This window comes from Gopherus flavomarginatus, unplaced genomic scaffold (assembly GCF_025201925.1).
Source record: "Gopherus flavomarginatus isolate rGopFla2 unplaced genomic scaffold, rGopFla2.mat.asm mat_scaffold_44_arrow_ctg1, whole genome shotgun sequence".
Classification (NCBI taxonomy): domain Eukaryota; kingdom Metazoa; phylum Chordata; order Testudines; family Testudinidae; genus Gopherus; species Gopherus flavomarginatus.
This window is the reverse complement of record NW_026115088.1, coordinates 1,474,245-1,482,238: the sequence shown is the minus strand read 5'-3', so window position 1 is coordinate 1,482,238 and position 7,994 is coordinate 1,474,245. Positions and strand designations below refer to the sequence as shown.

At 50.1% G+C, this 7,994-nt stretch overlaps 1 non-coding gene across 1 annotated transcript; it reads left to right on the top strand.

Moving 5' to 3' along the window:
- The first annotated feature begins 7,697 nt into the window (after window positions 1-7,697).
- On the top strand, window positions 7,698-7,779 carry TRNAN-GUU (transfer RNA asparagine (anticodon GUU)). The gene has a single exon. It is a non-coding gene; the product is annotated as a tRNA-Asn (tRNA).
- The last annotated feature ends 215 nt before the right edge of the window (window positions 7,780-7,994 follow it).

Genomic DNA, 7,994 nt, shown 5'->3' with positions numbered 1-7,994 from the left:
CCACAAGAGGGGAGCCTCAGGGTGGAGGGGGGAGCTGCCACGGGTGGGGCGCCTCAGGGCAGGGGTGCGGGGGGGGGAGGGTGCAAGGTGGAAGTTTCGCCTAGGGCATGAAACTTCCTTGCACCGGCCCTGCCCCACGCCCTGCCTGCAGCCAGCCCTGCACCCCCTGCCCTGCCCTGCCGGCAGTCAGCCTCTGTCTCCAGCCAGCCCTGCACCTTCTGCTTTGCCTGTACCAGCCGCATCCTCCCTGCCCTGTCTCCAGCCAACCCCTGATGCACCCCCCTGCCTGAAGCCAGCCAGCCACGCAGCCCTTGCCCTGCCTGAAGCCAGACCCTACCTCCAGCCAACCCCACATCCACTGGTGCCCTGCACTTCCCAGGGCAGTAACCCTGCACATCTGCTTCAATGAGGGGGGCAGGGAGCAGCTGGGACCCACACATGTGCACACCCCAGGGTGACCAGACAGCAAGTGTGAAAAATCGGGATGGCGTGGGGGGTAATAGGATCCTAGATAAGACCCCAAAATTCGGACTGTCCCTATAAAATTGGGACATCTGGTCACCACAGCACACCCCCAGGACTCCTGAGTTCCATTGCTGGGTTTCCTATTGGTTCCTCTGCTGGTTGTTTTCCTTTTTCTGGGGACTTTGGGCAAGTTGCTCCCCACTCTCGGGCTCTGTCCCCAGCAGTCAAATGGGGATTTCATACCTTCCCGCTATTGGAAAGTGCTGGGAGAATCCCCCAGCAAAAGCTGCTCTGACAGTGCTAAGCAGCCTCTGACCATTCAAGGTCGGAGCTCACTGCCCAGGAGGAGTGCTTGGCTCTGGGGTTTCACTTCAGCCCAGTGTAGAGAGAGAGCCCTAACCATGGAGTTTGGCTCAAGAAGACCAAGTCTCCAATTTGTTAAGGGTGTTTTGAATTTCAATCCTGTGCTCCAAAGTGCTTGGTGTCAGTTGTAAACTTTAGGAGCATGCTCTCCACTCCATTTTCCAAATCATTCATGAAAATATAGAATAGTACCTGACACCGGACTGATCCCTGCCAGACCCACTAGGTTCACCCTCCCCGTTGGGCAGCTAAACATGGAGAAGGGCTCCTGGAGTCTTGGCTTTCAACCAGCTCTGCACCCACATTACACTGATTGCAGCTGGACTACATTTCCCTCGTTTGCTTCTGAGAATGTCCTATGGGACTGTGTCGAAAGCCTTAGTAACACCAAGCCCTCGTCCAGACTAACCCGCGGCATCGGCGGGTTAAAATCGATTGCTCGGGGATCGATATATCGCGTCTAGTCTGGACGCGGTGTATCGATCCCCGAGCGCGCTTACATCGATTCCGGAACTCCATCAATCCGAACGGAGTTCCGGAATCGACACAGAGAGCCGCGGACATCGATGCCGCGCCGTCCAGACTGGTGAGTACCTCGATTTTAGAAATTCGACTTCAGCTACGTTATTCCCGTAGCTGAAGTTGCGTATCTAAAATCGATTTTAATTCCTAGTCTGGACGTGGCCCAAGCTAGATCCCATCTATTGTTTACTCACCTCTACCAGGCCCAGAACCCTGCCAAAGAAGGAAAGAGGATTGGTTTGGAATGATTTGTTCTTGACAATTCCACGCTCACTAGTCAGAAGAACCAAATCATCCTGTAGGTGCTGCTGACAAACTGAGTGTTTAAGAATGTATTGCAGGATCTCTCCAGCTATGGCAGTCAGGCTAGCTAATCTGTAAGTCCCAGAGGTCTTTTTGTTCCCCTTTGAAAGATAGGTCCTGTCTTGTTCATGGATGGGAAGATGTTCTTTTTCAGGGGTCTCAGACGAGAACTGGGGCACAACACCTGGTTTGTTAAGGCCACAAAAACGGAGGCAGGAACCTCTTCTCTGCTGCTGGCAAAGAACCACAGGTACCTAAAAGATAGGGACTCACATCTTTGAATGGGCTTTAAAAAGGCAGTGGTTAATAAGTTTGGCCCCGACCATTTCTTGTTTCCACAGACTAGACATTTTAGCAAACTTTAGAATTCCTTGGTGCTAAACACTGTGAAACTCCCCTTTCTCCTTCACAGAGGGCTTTAATACCCCTTATCTCACTTGGGCTCTAAACTGCCCATAGTTCGAGAACTGTTCCTGTTCCGATTGGACAGATGGGAGAAGGGAAGTGACCTACCCAAGGCCTACACAACAAGGCGATGGCAGAGCCAGAAAGAGAAGCAACCAGTTCTGACTCCTGTTCTAACAGATGAAAACACCCCAGCGCCCAGGAATCGAGATGGTGGGAAAATTTCATTCAAACCGTTTCTGTCCGAAAATCCCATTTAGACTAAACCAGTTTGTTTCTCAGAATCATAACAAGTGGGATGAAAGATCTTTGCAAAAATATTTTCTTGCAAAACAAAAGCATCTCCTCTTTGTCAGAGTGTGTTAAATTGTCTCCTCGCACACAAAGAGGAGACACTTACATCTCAACCATTAGATAAGATGCTTCAATCTGAGCTAAGTCGTTGCTACTATTAACCATTTCAAAATAAAAAAATACAAATAAAATAGACGATTTCAGCTAATCTATTATGTCATAATCTGGGAAACTTCATATTATGCACTACTTCTAGTGACACTCCCAAATGGATCCGCATCCTTCACCCACCCTGAGGTAGGTAAGAGCGGATCATTATTATCCCTACTTGAAAGAGGGAGAAGCTCAGGCTGAGAAAGAAGAATTGACTTGTCTTAGGTCACACAGCCCGTCAGAGGCAGTGTTGGGAATAGGACCGAAGAGCCCTGATTTTCAAACAAACCATCGGATCTTGAATTTCAGACATTGAATGACCTGAATACTGTGCTCTCAGATGAGCTCCAGACCAACAACAGTGACAGTAATTATTCAGCAAGTATTTGAGGAGAACTGCAATGTTAGAGGGAATCATCAACTGCTCAGAGACAATTAATGCAGAGAAGCAGCAAAAGTAATCAAAGATAGAACTGGTTCTGACTTATTTACTTGATCTTAAAAGAGAACAACAAGGACCTGAGTCTCCTCCCTGTCAATATCCCCCTGCTCAACCAATCAGGGTAGAGACGGAGGACGGGAGGCTGAGGGTTCTCACCAGAGAGCCCAAAGGATGGCCCAGGTCACCGGTGGGGATCACTGCCCGAGCACTATTTCAGTCCCACATTTTTGGGTGGACCTTCCATGGTGGGAGCTGCAGAGGACTTCCCTGCAACACACACACACACACACACCTCCGTCCTGTTGTTGGGAAGGGAACAGGAGAAAGGACAAAAGAAGCAAGAGAAGAAGAGGAGGGAGGGATGGAGGAAGAGGTGAAACAAAAAGGACAAACCCTAATGTCCCCAGCGATTCTAAGGGACAAAATCCCAGGTGCGCAATAAAATTCTGCCTCCTTAAGCTCGTGTTTTCCATGCCTAGAATTCACTTGTCACCAGATAGATCAGACTGAACAGGTTTCAAACCTCCAGGAGGCTCTTACCTTCTAAACAGGGACGGCTGTTTTCTAGTAAAATCACTACAAGGGAAGGAGGAAACTCGAAAGAGGTTCCTCCTGGCGCTCACGTCCATGACCCCAAATAATCTCTCAGTCCTCAAAGAGAGACCTGGAGAAGGAAACGTGCTGAAGCAAAGCCACAGAGGTCTCTGAGGTTTCCCTGGCCCCTCGCCCCTGTCCTGCCTGGCTGATGTCAGCATCTCTCTGTGAGGTCACCACCTCCCCACCACCTTTGACCAATAGTCTGAGGTCCTGCAAAAGGCCTTTGTGATGTCACTGCCACACCCCTCCCTTGCTGGGCTAATGTCCTGCCCCTGGCCAGGCACTTTGGAGGTTTGAGCTACTCCCTGTGGATCACCCCACTCAAGGAGCGTTCGTTCTAGGCAGCAAGCCGGCTAGACAGGAAAACATCAGACGCTGCTCCCAATGCTACACTCAGTTTTTCAGAAATTAGTCGACTTCATGGTCAGAAGACACCATTAGAGCATCTAACCTGTATATCACAGGCCTCCTGTATGACATAACAGCTACTTTGGGGGCAAACACATTCCAGAAAGGCATCTAGTCTTCATTAAATGACATCAGGAGATGGTGAATCCACCACTTTTCTTGGTAGCTTGCTCCTGTGGTGAATCATCCTCGCTGTTGACTATTGTGCCTCAGTTGTAATATGAATTTGTCTCTTTTCACTTTCCAGCCATTGGGTCTTGTTATGCCTTTCTCTGCTCCATTCAAGAGCCCGTAAATACCCAATCTTTTCTCTCCATTAAGGCCCTTCAACATTTCAATGAAATCACCTTTCAATCTTCTTTTGATAAGCTAAACAGGTTGAGCTCTTTCAATAGCTCACTGGAAGGCATTTTTCTCCAGCCCTCAGAACATTTGGTGGCTCTTTGCTGCCCTAGCTCCAATTTCACAACATCTTTTTCAAATGAGGATACCAGAACTGGAGGCAGTATAAAGGTTGTATAAAGGTAAAATTAAATAGGTTGCAGAGGAGTTTTTTTTAATTTCGGCTTTTGTTGCTAAAAATTTTGTCTCTCTGCGGTGAATAAAAACACTCCCCGAATGCCAAAATTTGAGCCATGAAAAGCGGCAGTGTGAACAGCGCATCATAGGTGGAGCTGTGCTCCCGGTGACAAAGCCCCTGCCCCTCATTGGAGGTAGTTTGGCTTTGTTGCCGGGGAAGCTCTCTCTCAGCGATAAGGACGGCCACACAGCGCACCTTACAATGGCATGGTTAGAGTGGCACAGCTGCACCGTGGTAAGGTGCGCGGTGTAGACACAGCCTCAGAGCTGGGGAAAGCCGACAGGCGCTGAGGAGCACAGGGTTCAGACAGAGACATCCGTTAGGAGAGGAACTATTCACAGGGATTCTCTATAGCCTAGTAAGGTGGAGAGGATGGAAGATGATAATGTACAGGTAGGTTCTGATGAGAAACAGTGAAATGAAAGAGTCTCCCTCAATTACATCATGTAATAGCAGACAGCTAAAATGGGACACATTTTAGAAGTGCTTAAATACAAACGCTAAACGTCTAAGCACTAAGACTGGTGAATTTGAGTGCCTGGTATTGAGTGACGATATTGATAGAATAGGCATCACAGAAACCCTTGCACCCCCTCCTGCACCCACATGGGGAGACTGACCTGTGTGCATGCAGCAGCTGGCATTGCTGCCCCCCACTCCTCCCTGGAACGCTGCTCATCTGGGCACCCCTAGGGGCTGTGGGATGTGGGGGCAAGAAGTGAGATCATCCGAGCTCCCTGCATCCAGGTCACTTTCCTCAGCCGGGCTGCATAGCGGGAGGGCAGAGAGCAGCAGCTTCTGATGCTCCCCTCACAGCACAGCCCAAGTGGGAAAAGTGACCAGGACGCATGGAGCACATAGGGTTGCTCCTTACTCCCCTCAAACCTCTATGGACCCATGGAGGAGCATTGGGGCAGGGGAGAGCAGTGAGCACCTTTGCACTGCCACACGGTGCCCTTTGACCCCTGGAGCCCTGGGCGGCTATCGGGGGGCACCACCCCTAAGGCCGACCAGGCTCCCCAGAACGAGCAGCAGAAAACACAGAGACTGGCCACACACTGAGCAGTGGTAGCCTGGGCGGCTCGTAATGGAGGCTCAGGGGGGAGGGGCGTCATAACATTTTTTCCCAGATTTGGACCTTAGCGTCCAAAATATGGGTGTTAGCATGAAAACCTCCAAGCTTAGTTACCAGCTTGGACCTGGTAAAGCTGCCACCAGCCAGGGATTTATACAGTGCCTGGCTCGCTGTGGTCTCCCCAAAACCTTCCCCGGGGGACCCCCAGACTCAGATGCCTTGAGTCTCACAACAAAGGGGAATAAACCATTTCCCTTCCCCCTCCTCCCCTCCAGGTGTTCCCTCCCTGGGTTCCTGGAGAGATATACAGAAGCAAGCTCCGTGAATCTAAACAGAGCGACTCCCCCCTCCCTGTTTCCAGTCCTGGAAATAGAAGTACCAAGATAGCTAATCTCTCTTCCCCCTTACCCAGAGGGTATGCAAAGTCAGGCTAGTAAATCTAACACAACGAGATTTTCCCCCTGACTTCTTCCTCCCACCAATTCCCTGGTGAGCTGCAGACTCAATTCCCTGGAGTCCCCACTAAAGAAAAAATCCAACAGGTCTTAAAAAGAAAGCTTTATATAAAAAGAAAGAAAAGGACATAAAAATGGTCTCTCTGTATTAAGGTGACAAATACAGGGTTATTTGCTTAAAAGAAAAAAATGAATAAACAGCCTTATCCAAAAAGAATACAATTTAAACATTCCAGCAACTACACACATGTAAATACAAAAAAAACCAATATAAACTTATTGTCTTATTATCTTTGTACTTACAACTTGGAAACAGAAGATTAGAAAGGCAGGAGATAGAAAAATCACTCTCATAGCCGAGACGCCACAGACACAAGACAAAGAACAAAGAACTCACACACAAACTTCCCTCCACCCAGATTTGAAAAAGTCTTGTTTCCTGATTGGTCCTCTGGTCAGGTGTTTTAGGTTACTGGTGTTACCCCTTTATAGGTAAAAGAACATTAACCCTTAGCTATCTGTTTATGACAAGGGGGCTCAGCCTCCCCAAACCTTGCACTGCCAAGGGGACAGTGGGGCCCATGATCAGGGGCCCTGGCCAAGTTAGGTCCCCCTGGAAAAGTCTCCCCTATGTCAGCCCCAGGGCTGGAGGAGCTCCCACTCGCTGCTACAGCCCGGGAGCTGCAGCAGGGGCACAGAGCTTCTCTGGTCTCAGGGCCACAGCGGGGCAGGGGTAAAGGAGTGATAGGGTGGGGCTGGTGGGGGAAGGGGTGGAACAGAAGTAACAGTGGATGGGGCCATGGGTGGAAGGGGGTAGAGCCACAGACAGAAGGTAGGGGCATGGTTCTGGTGCTGGGGCCCCCACACTTGTTCTCCCTTTCCCGGGGGTTTGGCATCACTAGCCCCGGCTTAGCGAGTAGGGTTCAGTGGTCCCCATAATGTGGGGTGCGACTCCTAGGGGGACACAGAGGAACATTCATGGGGGCACCTCAGGACCTGAGCCAGCCCACATAGAGGGCAGGGAGGGAGCACCACTCTGCCACAGCTCTTCCCCAACCCCACCCTCAGCCTGAGACTCTGACTCCCAGCCCGGCGTCGACCCCTTTACCCCTGTCCGCACCCCTCACCCCAGCAAGCAACAGCCCCACTCCTCCCAGCCCCGGTTCTTGACCGTGGCTTCCGAGGGGCCACAGCCATGGCTAAGAGGGCACAATGTGAAATGTTTGGGGACCACTGGTTTAGGGTGATGTCCTCAATCACTTCTCTGCAGTCCAATAAAAGCTATTCCTCACTCACCTACCCCTCCATCAGGACGGACTAGGTATGTTCTGCTGCCCTTCACTCATACAGGAAGGAGAATAACATTTCATTCCACTCAATCCTAAAGTCATTTGTAACCCAAGACCATCCCAAACTGGTCATTTTGGGGAAGCGGCCCCATCATGCTGCATAGCTAGCCAGAGTAGGTGTGTCTATGCAAACACGGTCTGTTCCGGAAGTCTTTCCCCAGCTCCTCGCTAGGTGAGAGAGGGGAGCTCATTCAGACCCTGCTTTCGCTTAGTATTTAAAAACTCCTTAGTGTCCCTATCTCTGCCGGCCTTAGATTTCTCCTCCTGTCCGTTTTTTGACAGCTCAGGTGAGGTGACCGAGTGGTTAAGGTGATGGACTGTTACCCCATTATGCTTTGCCTGCATGGGTTCAAATCCCATTCTCATCAGAGGCATTTAGTCTTCACCCTCCTTTATAGACAACCATCTCCCCCTTTGGTACAATAACAGATCAAACAATGTTGCTTGTGTTACCCAAAATTGGGTCAGTTAGTAAGCTTAGAGAGGACTAATAATGCCCCTCCCCCCCAGAGTTTGGCAGAAAGCAGCACATTTATTAGCTTGATAGCTAAGCTCAAAAGAAGGGATGGGGGAGGGTGTCACA